Raw genomic sequence first — 14,431 nt, 5'->3', positions numbered from 1 at the left:
TCTTTACTTACATTATCTTGTTTAACCTGTAAGTTCCTTTTTATCTCCTCATATTATATTGAGGGTCTGACTATTGTAGTAATACTTGTATGAAAAAATTCTTTGATAGTCAAATCTCTATAACCAAAAACAGTTGCTTTGAACACAGGAGGTTTGCTTTCAGAAAAATGTAGAATGTTCGTGTGAACCTCTGGTGATATCTGCATGTGTATGAAGCTAGGCTAGCCTTGAGTCTTGGCCTCTGTGCCTCCTACAAGGTGCTTTGGGAGCCTCTGTTTATAGGGGAGTCACGACTATGACAATGTTCTTTGTCACCTCAGAGAGGCTTAGTTTCCCTTTTGGAACGTTTTAGTAAATTGCTTCCTTTTCACCTTAGGTTTTTATGTTTTGACAAGCCATCTGCCTCTCAAGCTCAATTTCCCTTTGCCAGCAAGAGCTTACAGCAGTTCAGATGGAGAGCAAGAGCTTTCTCCAGTTCCTGGTGGTTTTCTAAGAGTAGGAAGGCTACGGGGAAAAATCGCATCTGCTTATTGGAATTCATTTGTGATGTGTGCCTGACTAGGCAGTATTTTACAGGAACTCTGCTGGGCTTGCAGAAGAAATAAAATTCTGGAATGGAGGTCTATCAATATGCATTTTGGCTTTTTCAGTTCTTGCCAGTACCAGCTAGGGCTGCGGAGAGCTTGTTGGGATTGATGTTGTACTCTTTATTTTTTGGTACCTGCATTTATTGTCTTAGGTTTTCCGGTTGTTTTTTTTGTTTTTCTATTTGGTCGCTTTCCCTGGTTGCTGATCTGTTTAGTGAGTAGCTTAGTATAAAGGAGTTGAGCAGATTGTAAGTGGAGATTCAGTAATGAATAAAATGCGATAATGGGAAAACCTAATATGAGGTAATGAGTGGGGTAGTGTTGGTGAATCCATAGACATGTGGCTTCTTTTTAAAAATTAGTTTCTTAAAAAAAAAAAAAAAAGAAACTACTCATTTGAGAGAGCAAGAGAGAATGAGAGAGAGAAACTCCCATTTGTTGGTTTCCTCTCAAATGCTCATAATAGGCGAGGGACTGAAGCTGGGAACCAGGAACCGAAAATGGGTTTTCTATGTTAGTGGCAGGAACCTGATCACTTGAGCCCTCATTGCTGACTCCCAGGGTTTACATTAGTAGGAAATTGGAATCAGAACCTACAGGCAGGTTGAACCCAAGCATTCTGATATGGAATACAGGCATCCTGACTGCTAGGCCAAATACATGCCCCAGACATTGGCTTCTAATTTCAGCTTTGCCTTCTATTGGCTCTGTGACCTTGAGTGAATCTTTTAATTTCTTAGAGCTATGGTTTCTTCATATCTAAGAATGGGCGTATAAATATTACATTCCCCAATGTGGGGAGCAACTCAGCCTAGACCAAGTTACTGGAATTAAGACTTATTCTATGCATCTGCTCTCCCACAATATGGCGCTGGGAGAGGAGGAAACAGCTTCTACACAGCTGCCTCCAATTCAACCAATAAACAGCAGGACCTGCTCCTGATTGGAGGAGAGCAGCGTACTCGGCGTGTGGGTAGCAGAGTTGGGATTTGTGGAAGAGGACTATAAAGGAGGAGAGAGACAACATGCACCAGGAACATCTAAAGGGAACACCTGAGCAGCCCCCGAGAGAGCCAGCTGGCGGTGTGCCGCTCCCCTGTGGAAGTGGGGAAAGTGGCAGGGGGAACCGCCCTTCCACGGAGGTGGAAGGGACGGTAGCCAACCCGGGAAGAACCAGCAGCAAACCCGGGGAGGGCCGAGCAGACAAAAGAACAGTGCAGGGTCCTGTGTCATTCCTCCACGAAGACGGGGAGCGACATAATGGTGCCGTGACTCGGATATGAAGCCTAGGCAGGGTCTAGTGTCGTTCCTCCATGAAGAGGGGGAGCGACATAATGGTACCATGACTCGGATATGAAGCCTAGGCAGGGTTTAGTGTCGTTCCTCCGCGAAGAGGGGGAGTGACATAATGGTGCCGTGACTCGGATATGAAGCCTAGGCAGGGTTTAGTGTTGTTCCTCCGTGAAGTGGGGGAGCGACATAATGGTGCCGTGACTCGGATAGGGAACCTAGGAGGGAAGAAGCGGGAAGAAGTGGGAAAATACCGGGGAGAGAGAGACTAGCAAAGAGCCTAGGGAAAAGCCGGACGGAAAAGGTGCCGGAAGAAGCTATCGAAAGCCTAGGCATAGACTCGGATACGGACTGTGGGAAAGAAGTTAGGATTGAAAGCTAGGATTTAAAGTGAAAGCAAGAAGAAACTTAGACTCAGATACGGACTGCAGGTTGAAAGTGAAAGTGAAACCTAGAAGAAACTTAGACTCGGATACGGACTGTGGGGAGAAGCCAGGAGAAATGAGAGGGGAATATTGTTGGAAGAAAAGTTAGGAAACATACCGGGTAGAGAAATAATGTTAGGGAGGATGCAGCCACGGGGGCAGGCCGAGGCGGAGACGTAAGCTATATTGGGATTCGTCGAGTCAGCCCGGGGAACAAGGGGCGAAAATCTGGAACCAGAGACGGAGACGTGGGCCAGGTTGGAATCCGTCAGATTAGCCCGGGGAGCAAAAGACGGGAAGCCAAACCGAAAGGCGCAGACGTGAGCTAGGTTGAATTCGCCAGGTGAGCCCGGGGAATTTAGATTGAATACCGGTGGCGGAAACGTGAGCTAGGCTGTGTGATTCGCGGAAGTTGCTGCGCGCAGAGAGAGCGCGTGGGGCACAAGTGGGGAGAGCGCACGGGGCGCGAATAGATAGGGAACGTGGGGCTAGCGCGAGGGCCGTGGTGCGGGCGCGAAGGGGCGCGGAGACCGCGGAGCGTGCGCGAAGCCGGGGAAGCCGCGCAGATGAGAGAAGCGCGGGCTGAAGCGGCGCAGAGCAGGGAAGCCGCCGCGGGGCGAGGCCCCAAGAAGCAGCCTCGGGGCGGGCGCCCGGAAGCCGCGGGGATAAGAGAAACAGAAGTATAGAAGTAAAATGAGAGAAATAGGAATGCTGGCAGATAGAAGTAAAATAGGAGAGACAGGAATGCCCGGAGGTAGAGAAATAGAGAAAAATAAGGCCTCCCCACAACATGGCAATGAGAGAGCTTGGATTCGGTCTGCCTGATTAGTAAGACGATAAGCACCTGTGGGCGGCTGCAGGTCACCGAAGACAGGCACGTTATCAACACCAATAAGTCTCCCCACAATATGGCAATGAGAAGGGCTTGGATTCGGTTTGCCTGATAGGGCTTGTAAGCACCTGCAGGCAGTTCTAGCAGAGCAGAGCATGCGCTGCAGGGCACCGAACACAGGCACGCATCAGCGCCTGAAAACCTCCTCACAACATGGCGAAGAGAGGACCCGGATTCGGTTTGCCTGATTGGTAGGGCTTGTAAGCACCTGTGGGCAACTCCAGCAAGCAGGGCAGAGTGTGTGCCGTGGGGCACCGAAGACAGGCGCGTATCAACGCCAAAAAATAAAAAGAAAGGGGGATCTGTGGGGAGCAACTCGGACTAGACCAAGTTACTGGAATTAAGACTTATTCTATGCATCTGCTCTCCCACAATATGGCGCTGGGAGAGGAGGAAACAGCTTCTACACAGCTGCCTCCAATTCAACCAATAAACAGCAGGACCTGCTCCTGATTGGAGGAGAGCAGCGTACTCGGCGTGTGGGTAGCAGAGTTGGGATTTGTGGAAGAGGACTATAAAGGAGGAGAGAGACAACATGCACCAGGAACATCTAAAGGGAACACCTGAGCAGCCCCCGAGAGAGCCAGCTGGCGGTGTGCCGCTCCCCTGTGGAAGTGGGGAAAGTGGCAGGGGGAACCGCCCTTCCACGGAGGTGGAAGGGACGGTAGCCAACCCGGGAAGAACCAGCAGCAAACCCGGGGAGGGCCGAGCAGACAAAAGAACAGTGCAGGGTCCTGTGTCGTTCCTCCACGAAGACGGGGAGCGACACCCAAGGTTCTAGTGAATAGGGAAAGGATCAGGTATTAAGTTGGTGCTTGTTAAATATTGCCTACCATCTTCAAAGGAATATACATGGGAAAACCAGATTTTTTTTTTTAATCATGAAGACTTTTTAAAAAAATTTATTTATTTATTTGAGAGGTTAAAATTAAAGACAGGGAGAGACATAGAGAAAGGTCTTCCATCTGCTGATTTATTCCCCAAATGGCTGCAACAGCTGAGCTGGGCTGATCCGAAGCCAGGAGTCAGGAGCTTCTAACAGATCTCCCATGTGGGTGCAGTGGCCCAAGCACCTGGGTCATCCTCTGCTGCTTTCCCAGACTGTAGCAAAGAGCTGGATCAGAAGAGGAGCAGCTGGGACACAAACTGGTGCCATATGGGATGACCGTGTTGCAGACGGAGGCTTAGCCCACTATGCTACAGTGCAGGCCCCCAAACCAGACATTTATGCAAGTGACATCTCTCTCTCTCTCTCTCTCTCTCTCTCTCTGTCTCTCTCTCTCTCAGTGTGTGTGTATGTGTTTGTGTGTAACATATTTGAAGAAGAGCTGGAGTTTGCCACAGTCATTGGGAATTGAGAGGTGAGGGCATGGGCCAGTGGCATGTCTTGCTTGGAACCAGACTGAAAAGACCTTAGGAGAGAAAAAGAGAGAATGTGGAGGTGTGGAGGCTTGAGATGCTGGTTTCCTCAGAAGAATCATTGGAGTGTCTTGGGTAGCTATTGACTGACTTTCTTTTTAAGATTTATTCATTTATTTGAAAGTCAGAGTTACATACAGAGAGAAGGAGAGGCAGAGAGAGAGAGAGAGAGAGAGAGAGAGGTCTTCCATCGCTGGTTTACTCCCATATTGGCCACATCGGCTGGAGCTGTGCCAATCGGAAGCCAGGAGCCAGGAGCTTCTTCCAAGTCTCCCATGCGGGTACAGGGGCCCAAGGACTTGGGCCATCTTCCACTGCTCTTCTAGGCCATAGCAGAGAGCTGGATCAGAAGTGGAGCAGCCGGGTCTCAAACCGGTGCCTATATAGGATGCTGGCACTGCAGGCAGTGACTTTTCCCGCTATGCCACAGCGCCGGCCCCAGAATAATCTTTCACAGTAAGCTGAGGACCTGGGGCACTGGTTTGAGACCCGGCTGCTCCACTTTTGATCTAGCTCTCTACTGATGTTCTTGGTAGAGCAGTGGAAGAAGGCCCAAGTCTTTGGGCCCCCTGTAACCATGTGGGAGACCCAAGCTCCTGGCTTCTGCCCCCTCCATTTGGGGAGCAAACCAGCAGTTGGAAGATCTCTTCGTTTCCTGCACCCCCTTCCCCTGTAACAGCCTTTCAAATAAATAAATAAATCTTTTTAAGAAAAAAGAAAAAGAACAGCATGAATTACAGGTTACATCTTGTCTGCAGTCTTGCGAATCCTTCTTAGAGCTTAGTTAGCATAACTACATTCTCTAAAAAGCATTCCAGAGTGCTGTGACCCACCTGATACCTGTTGCCCTTTGTGAGCCAATGCAGTTCACCTGCTGGATTAGTACTGATGAACAGTCGTCCAGTGTTTGCTTCTGTATTGCTTCCTACTCTGGAAGGATTTGCTCTGTGCTCATTTTGGCTCCGGCTGTTGTAGCCACATGGGCAGTGAACCTGTGGATTTAAGATCCCTCTCTCTGTCTTTCCATCTCTCTCTCTCTGTATATCTACCTTTCAAAAAACCAGTCCATTCACAACAGATATCTTTAAGATCAGAGAAATAATTGCAGATGCAGTACAGCATCCTGCTATACTCATCAGATTCTATTTCATTATTTTTCTTGACCCTAACGAAGCAAATGGCTACCAGTAAAACAAATCACTAAGTTTGGAAAGAGCTGTTTATTATCAAGTGCTGTCATAAGTTCATCTAACCTGACTTTTTAATCATTGACAAACTTTTTCCTTTTTTGAAAGAGAGAGCAAGCGAGCCAAGAGCACTAGCTGTGTCTCCATGTACTGGTTCCTCAAAAGCCTGCAATGGCCAAAGGCTTGGATGGGCGGCTGAATCCAGAAGCTGGGAACTCAATCCAGGTCTCACACATAGGTGACCCAACTACTTGAGCTATCTGCATTGTTTCTTAGGGTCCACATTAGCAAGAAGCTGGAATTGGGAGCCAGAGCTGAGTGTTGAATCCAGGCACTGTGATGTGGGATACAGGTATCCTAATTGGTAGCTTAACTGCTAGGCCAAATGCCTGCCCCTTTTGACAAACTTTAAGACAAGCATAATTATTGTACTTCTGTTTTCTTTCAAAATAACTTCATATGGATTCCCAAATTTTTATATTCATCATTATCTGTATCCTGTCTTTCATGTTATATCTTTTCACAGATGTTTAGTGGTCCTTGGTTGTCTGTTTATGGTTAAGATTGGGGAACTAAACAGATAATTGGTAGTTTTAAACATATGGGTTGCATTTACTGGTTGTGGACTTTATTGTAATCTACCTGGTCTGTATGTGACCTAGCTACAATATCAATATATTTAGATCTTTACATTAGTACTGGTCAGATCCTCTGGAAGAATTCTCTGGTGCCCTTCTTGGCTGCCAGTGGGAAGCTAAGTAGAAGAGGAAGCCCATTGATAAACTTAATGTCTGTTAACTAATTAGGTGGAAGCAGTTACCAGATGACTAACTTAGGTGGACAGTTGAGGCTTTGCTCCTTTATGCACCAAATTAAAATAAAATAATACTTGTTTTGATTTCACTTAAAATATATTACCTACTTCCTTCTTCAGAATAGATAGAATATTATTGAACTTTTCTTGATGGTAAAGTTTATTGTTTGAACATGAGATATTCTGTCTTTTAATGTTGTGTTGATGCCTATGGGAGTACCTATATTGCAGTCTACACTGATACCTTGATGTATTTTAAGCAAAAACAAGAGCTAAAAGCACTTTTTTTGTGTGTAAATACTACATTTTTTGTAGTTTTGTATTCTTTTTCCTTTTCTCCTTGGTGTGTGTTCTCCTTTCTTATTTCTCACATGCTGTCTATGGTACTCCCAAATTGCTGAGTTTATTAGCCTTAAGAAGACTGAGGTTCTAGGAGCTCAAAGAGTAGTAAGGTGTTAAGAATTAAAGGCTTGGTTTTATCTTGGCTCTGGAGAGGCCTTTTTTGCTTGCTTCCTAGTTCTCTTCCCAAAAGAAGGTAATTGAATGGCTGAATTCCATTCAAGTGAGGTGTTATAATGAAACCTCATGGCCTGTCATGTAAATTCTCTTCATGTTTATCTTTTTTTTTATATAGAGTGTCATAGTGATTCTATACAGTAAGTAGTACAAGTAGGATTACTCCCATTTTATAGACAGGGCAATTTGAGGTTCAAAGAGATTAAATGCCTTGCTCATATGACATTGAATAGTAAAACCAGGGCCAATCTCAGGTTGTCTGACTCAAACCCTACTGCTCTGTCTCTTTGTTCTGGCCTTTTTATCTTTTATAGAGAGGGTCAAATTCATTAGGTCAGAGTGCAGTGCAATGAAGAGTAGCCCCTATTTGATCCTTGTAGTAGCCCAGTGGGACAGGTGGAATCCTTCCTATTTCCCAGCTGAGAGAATTGGAGTTCAGAGAGATTAAATGGCTTGTCCAAGTAAGTTCACCTGGACAGAGTGGCAGAGCATGGGACTCATTATCTTCTTTTGATTCTAAGTTCCTACTGTTTGATTGCAGTAGATGCTACATCCCCCCTCAATCACGATGAGCTGCCAAAAGAAAAAAATAGGCCAGCGATGCGAATATTGGACAGCAACTGTTTGAACTGCTAGCAAATAACCCAGTTTTCTTCCCCAGGAAGATTTCAGGTGGTTGGCGGTTGGAATTCTCAGTCTAGTTTTCCAATTTCATTAAAGGAAGAGGTAACAGAACTGTGTCTTTGGACTTGCAACAAACTGATTTTTTTGGAGGGGGATACTCTAAAGATACATTGTTGCACTGCCAGTTTGGCACAAGGAAATACTTAAGCTCTCAGGTAGAAATTTATAGTTTTTGGGCCGGCGCGGTGGTGCAGTGGGTTAATCCTCCGCCTGCGGCATCTGCATCTCATATGGGTGCCAGTTCTAGTCCCGGCTGCTCCTCTTCTGATCCAGCTCTCTACTATGGCCTGGGAAAGCACTGGAAGAAGGCCCAAGTGTGGGAGACTGGAAGAAGCTCCTGGCTTCTGGCTTCAGATTGGCTCAGCTCCAGCCATTGTGGCCATTTGGGGAGTGAACCAACGGGTGGAAGACCTTTCTCTCTGTCTCTCCCTCTCACTGTCTATAACTCTCTCTCTCAAATAAATAAAATAAAATCTTTTTAAAAAATTTTGTAGTTTCTAGGCCATAGGAGGGATTCATCATGACCAGGGAATGTTAGCATTCCCAAGATCTGTTCATTCTTAAAAGCTGAGTATATCCAGTCCATTCAATAGAACAATTTTGTATGCTTTTACTGAGCTCCTGCTGTGTACTGCTTTAGTAATCTCATAGTCTAGATGGGAAGAGACAAATAAATAATGATATTATAATGTAAGAAGTACTATAAAGGAGAGTACTTCAAAAAGTTCATGGAAAATGGAAGTAAAAGGTAAGTTTGTTCTCATGCCAAAAGCTTTGAAATACTTGCTATGTGAGAGGTTTTTAAAAAGTTCTTGAAAGATGCCTGTTATAAAAAAAAACTAAGGGACCGGTGTTGTGGTGTGGTGGATTAAGCCACCATCTACAAGGCCAGCATCCCATATGGGCACCAGTTCAAGTCCTGGCAGCTCCCTGCTAATGCACCTGGGAAAGCAGTGGAAGTGGTCCAAGTCTTTGGGCTCCTGTACCCATGTGGGAGACCCAGGCTCCTAGCTTCTGCTTGGCTCAGTCCTCTCCACTTGGGGAGCAAACCAGCAATTGGAAGATCTCTTCATTTACTGATCCTCCTCCCGTGTAACTGACTTTCAAATAGATAAACAAATCTTTTTAAGAGAAAAGAAAAAGGGGGCTGACACCATGGCTCACTTGGTTAATCCTCCACCTGCGGCGCCGGCATCCCATATGGGCGCCAGGTTCTAGTCCTGGTTACTCCTCTTCCACTTTAACTCTCTGCTGTGGCCCAGGAGGGAAGTGGAGGATGGCCCAGGTGCTTGGGTCCCTGCACCCACATGGGAGACCAGGAGGAAGCACCTGGCTCCTGGCTTCAGATCGGCGTAGCTCTGGCCGTAGCGGCCATTTGGGGGATGAACCAACGGAAGGAAGACCTTTCTCTCTGTCTCTCTCTCTCACTATCTGTCGAATAAAAAAAAAAAAAAAAGAAAGAAAGAAAAAGAAAAAGAAAAAGAACAGCATGGATTACAGGTTATATCTTGTCTGCAGTCTTGTGAATCCTTCTTAGAGCTTAGTTAGCATAACTACATTCTCTAAAAAGCATTCCAGAATGCTGTGACCCACCTGATACCTGTTGCCCTTTGTGAGCCAATGCAGTTCACCTGCTGGATTAGTACTGATGAACAGTCGTCCAGTGTTTGCTTCTGTATTGCTTCCTACTCTGGAAGGATTTGCTGGTAGTGAAATTTCTGGTTATGACTAGAAGGGAGGTCTGTTGTTTGTTTACCTGCATTTCTTAAGCCTTGATTACATGTTTATTTTGAGGTTGTAAGTATAGTGAAATAGGACCTTCTAGGAAGCTTTTTCTTTTTCTTTTTTTTTTAAAGATTTATTTATTTATTTGAAAGTCAGAGTTACACAGAGAGAGGAGAAGCAGAGAGAGAGAGGTCTTCCTATGGTTCACTCCCCAGTTGGCCGCAACGGCCGGAGCTGTGCCAATCCAAAGCCAGGAGCCAGGAGCTTCTTCCAGGTCTCCCACACAGGTGCAGGGGCCCAAGGACTTGGGCCATCTTCTACTGCTTTCCCAGGCCATAGCAGAGAGCTAGATTGGAAGAGGAGCAGCCAGGTCTTGAACCGGCATCCATATGGGATGCCAACACTTCAGGCCAGGGCGTTAACTCACTGTGCTACAGCACCGGCCCCTCTAGGAAGCTTTTTCTGTCCCTCATCAGGCTAGTAATTCCTTTTCTAGTTCTTGTCATCCAGTGCTAGAACTCTCTCTTGTTTCAAAGTCTGTCTCCTTCAGTAGATAGTGAGCTCCCCTGAGGGCAGGGATTTGGTATAGTTCATCTCTTGTTTGTCTAACAGCCAGCATAGAGCATGGACAGGTGTTTGCTAAGTGTCTATTTATTATTAGTCACACAGTTTCCCATTGTCCAACTTTGGGCACTACTTCCAATCTTTAGAACTACAGTTTATCTGTAAAATAGGGAGACTGAACTCCATGATCAGTGTCACAGCATTTATCCAATCAGGTTCCACTTAAGGAGATAAAAATCACACCAATAATTTGCACAGGTGAAATGTAATACAAAAAATGGTTAACTAGGTAAAAGATGGTCAAGTATGAAAGAGAGATAAAAGAGAATCCAAAAGTGTAGGACAGGGAGTAACTGCAGAAAACTACTATAGTCCCTAGAGCCAAGGGAAAACTAAACAAGAAAGGAAGGTGGAAATGCAGAAGAAGAAAGCTGACCAGGCTGAGATTAGACCTCTGGGGAGTGTGTGTGACTGCTGTAGAAGAAGAAACAGGCTGGAGAGCAATCCTTCAGGACCTGAGCATCACTGCCCTGAAATCTACCAAGCCCTCCCCACACCTTATACACTTGCTGCTTGTGGACAGCTGAGTACTGGAAAAAAGTCCCTTTCTCCCGTAGTTTTGTAGTCTCCTTCCAGCACACTCTATGGCAGAAGATAACAGGTGCTCAAGAAAGAAGAAATGTAGTCTGCAGTCTAGTTCAGTGTCACAGAGCAGGACAATGAAGAATTGATTTGACAGTAAATTAATTACTTGTATATTTTCCTCGTCAGTTTTGATATTTGTCATCCTCATTGCACCATGAACCTCGTACTGACTGGAACAGTGTCTGATTTATCTCTGAATCTGTGTGGCCCCAAAGGGGTCTGGCACTAAAGAGTTGCTCAGTAGATACTGTTTGAATGAAGGAATATCTCTTTTAGATGTAGTTAGATGTTTCTCTGTATTGGCTTAATTCTAATTATTCTTGGAAGGGATTGGATCTGGACCAGGCATCTTGCCTAGTGGCTCTGTTAGTCTGTAAATCCAAGCCTTATTGAACATAAATTGTCTTGCTCCTGTGATATACATGGTGTGATGACGAGAAGAACCTTTACTGTTGGCATTCATATGTCCTGTGAAATTAAACATATGCCTTTTCTAAAGGCTAACAATCTGAAATCTGGGGTAATTACCTTGCACATAAAGGTAGTCCTCTAAGGGGCAGGGAGACCAGCATATTGTGTGTTGTGTACTGTTAGTTCATTCTTTAGCTCATTGCTTTATCCCTGTTGTACAAGTGGAAAAAACAAGGTTCAGAAAGATTGAGAAACTTGACCAAAGTTTCACAGCTGGTAAGTGGTAAAGCTAGGATATGAGCCCCGATTTGGCTATTGTAAAACTTAACTAGGGCAACACCTTCTCTCCTACCTTATGAAAGCAAGCATAGAGTTTTTGTTAGCTGATGGCAGTGGGAATCTGTGGAACTGATTTCTCATTCTGACCATCTGGGGCTGGGCCAACAACAACATAGCAAAACAGCAGCATTTGTAAGGCTGCAGTGATGGTCTTTGGTGGTAATGGGCCTTTTAAATAAGTAAGTTTGGGGGCCAGTGTTGTGGCTCAGCAGTTTAAGTCATCACCTGTGATGCCTGCACCCATATGAGCATAGATTTGAGTCCTAGTTGCCCCACTTCTGATCCAGCTCCCTGATAATGTTTTTGGGACAACAATGGAAGACAGTCTGAGTCCTTGGGCCCTTGCCACCATGTGGATGACCTTCTTCACTCCTGGCTTTAACCTGGCCCAACCCTGGCTGTTACAGCCATTTAGGGAGTGAACTAGTGGATGGAAAATTTCTCTCTCTCTCTCCTTCTTTCTGCAATCTTTCTTTCTTCCTCTCCCCCCCCCCTTTCTTTTCTCAGATAGACAGTGAGAGAGAGAGAGACAGAGAGGAAGGTCTTCCTTCCGTTGGTTCACCCCCCAAATGGCCACTGCTGATCCAAAGCCAGGAGCCAGGTGTTTCCTCCCAGTCTCCCATGCGGGTGTAGGAGCCCAAGCACCTGGGCCATCCTCCACTGCCTTCCCAGGCCACAGCAGAGAGCTGGACTGGAAGAGGAGCAACCGGGATAGAACCGGCGCCCCAACTGGCACTAGAACCAGGGGTCCCAGCGCCGCAGGCAGAGGATTAGCCAAGTAAGCCACGGCGCCAGCCTAAATAAATCTTTAAAAAAAAAAAAGTGGTTGGGTTCTTGCCACCCACACAGAAGGTCTGGATTGGGTTTACATCTCCCAGCTTCAGGCTCGCCCAGCCTTGACCACATATGGCTGTTGCAGCCAGCGCATAGCGCTGATCAGAAGCCAGGAGCCAGGTGCTTCCTTCCTGGTCTCCCATGCGGGTGCAGGATCCAAGCACTTGAGCCATCCTCCACTGCACTCCCAGGCCACAGCAGAGAGCTGGAGTGGAAGAGGAGCAACCAGGACTAGAACCTAGCGCCTATATGGAATGCCGGCGCCGCAGGTGGAGGATTAACCAAGTGCACCACAGCGCCGGCCCTCTGCCTTTCAAATATATAAAATAAATCTTAAGAAAAACAAGTGAGACGGCCAGCGCCGCAGCTCACTAGGCTAATCCTACAGTTTGCTCCTCTTCCAGTCCAGCTCTCTGCTGTGGCCTGGGAGTGATCAGCGCTATGCGCTGGCTGCAACAGCCATATGTGGGGTGAACCAATGGAACAAAGTCCTTTCTCTCTCTCTCTCTCTCACTGTCTAACTCTGCCTGTCAAACAAACAAACAAACAACAACAACAAAAAACAAGTGGGGTCTGCGCCATGGCACACTAGGTTAATCCTTCGCCTGCAGTGCCGGCATCCCACATGGGCGCCAGTTCTAGTCCCAGTTGCTCCTCTTCCAGTCTGGCTTTCTGTTATGGCCTGCGATAGCGGTAGAGGATGGACCAAGTGCTTGGGCCCCTGCACCCATGTGGGAGACCCAGAAGAAGCACCTGGCTCCTGGCTTCCGATCGGTGTAGCTCTGGGCATTGCAGCCATTTCGGGGGTGAACCAGCAGAGGGACGACCTGTCTCTCTCTGTAACTCTACCTGTCAAATAAATAAATAAAAATCTTTAAAAAAAAAAAAGAAAAATAAGTTTGTTTGAGCTTGAGCTTCTGTCACCTGATTTGTGTCTGATTTGCTGCTCTCTGGCAGCAGAGTACTACTTTCTAAAATCCTGTACTTTCAGTTCATGAAAGAATTTTGATACATTAAGCTTCTCGTCTCTTGCTCCTTTAGTTTTTCTTTCCTTGGGGTAAAGCTAGATAGACCACTTTATTTTTTAGGAAGCAAAGCTTATGAGGCTGGTATATATTTTGCTTCTGGGCCAGCACACACAAAATCTTGAAATTATTTAGGTTTGGGAGTCAGGATATCATCCAGGCAAAGTTGTAGACTGTGGTCTCATTGCTTGAAGGGTTAGAGTATTGCCTGTGGCCTGGGAGAGATATAGTTCTAAGAAAGGCTTTTAATTAAAAGCATTGGGTGAGTAATGGTAGAATTTTTTAATCAAATTATTCAGGTGGTTATTGTGGTTGTCCACAGAAATTGTCATAGAGGGGAATACAATTTCATCAGGAGAGTGAGAAGTCCTTGAACCAGTGTCCTCTTTCCTTAGCTACTTTTGATTCTGTTATTAAAGAGGGAATCTTGGGATAATCACCTTCCTCTTTAATTTTCCAGGCTGCTGCTTAACTGCTTTTCTGAAGTGTTGACATTTGTTCTTGGGAAGGAACTGAAGGAAAGAGTCTGTATGTATCATTTATTAACTGCATACACATTGGAGCGGAAATCTTAGTTTCATTTTGTGGCTTAGCATAGACAGGAAAGATGAACTCAATATGGACTTTATGAGCAGAACCACCTGGGGCAAAACCCCATTCTTTCACTTAATAATTTACTAGTTATTTACTCCTTCTGAGAATTAGTTTCCTCATCATGAAAAGGAACATAATGGGGGGGGGGCACTGTGGCACAGTGGTTAAGCTAGTGTATGGGATGTCCATCTCCCAAACAGAGTGCCAGGGTCCAACCCCTGCTTCTGACCTGGCTTCCAGAAGTTGCACACCCTGGGAAGCATTAAATGATGGCTCAAGCACTTGGGCACTTGCCAACTATGTGAGAAACCTAGATGGAGTTCTAGGCTTTTGGCCCAACTTTAGCTGTTGGAGCATATAGGATGTGAACCAGTGATGGAAGATCAGTCTCTCTCTCAGTCTCTCTCTCTCTGTCACTCTGCCTTTCAAATAAATGAAAACAAGTAAACATTTTTATTTTTAAATGAGAATAATGGTAAA

General features: G+C 45.7%; 1 protein-coding gene across 6 annotated transcripts in view; it reads left to right on the top strand.

Moving 5' to 3' along the window:
- Window positions 1-14,431, top strand: part of FAM168A (family with sequence similarity 168 member A) — a 197,444-nt gene that overhangs the window by 61,615 nt on the left and 121,398 nt on the right. Inside the window, exons 1-2 of one of the 6 annotated variants that reach the window (XM_051822422.2) lie at window positions 9,481-9,553; window positions 13,818-13,885. The exons of 4 other annotated variants lie outside the window; for them this stretch is intronic. The gene's annotated coding sequence lies outside the window, so the exon portion shown is untranslated. Of the gene's footprint in view, window positions 1-9,480; window positions 9,554-13,817; window positions 13,886-14,431 lie in introns of those variants that run through there. One more of the 6 variants, XM_008264251.4, reaches the window with a different exon arrangement.

The sequence above is a fragment of the Oryctolagus cuniculus genome, chromosome 1, assembly GCF_964237555.1.
Source record: "Oryctolagus cuniculus chromosome 1, mOryCun1.1, whole genome shotgun sequence".
Taxonomy (NCBI): domain Eukaryota; kingdom Metazoa; phylum Chordata; class Mammalia; order Lagomorpha; family Leporidae; genus Oryctolagus; species Oryctolagus cuniculus.
Note: the sequence above shows the minus strand (reverse complement) of the source record. Positions and strands in the feature narration are given on the sequence as shown.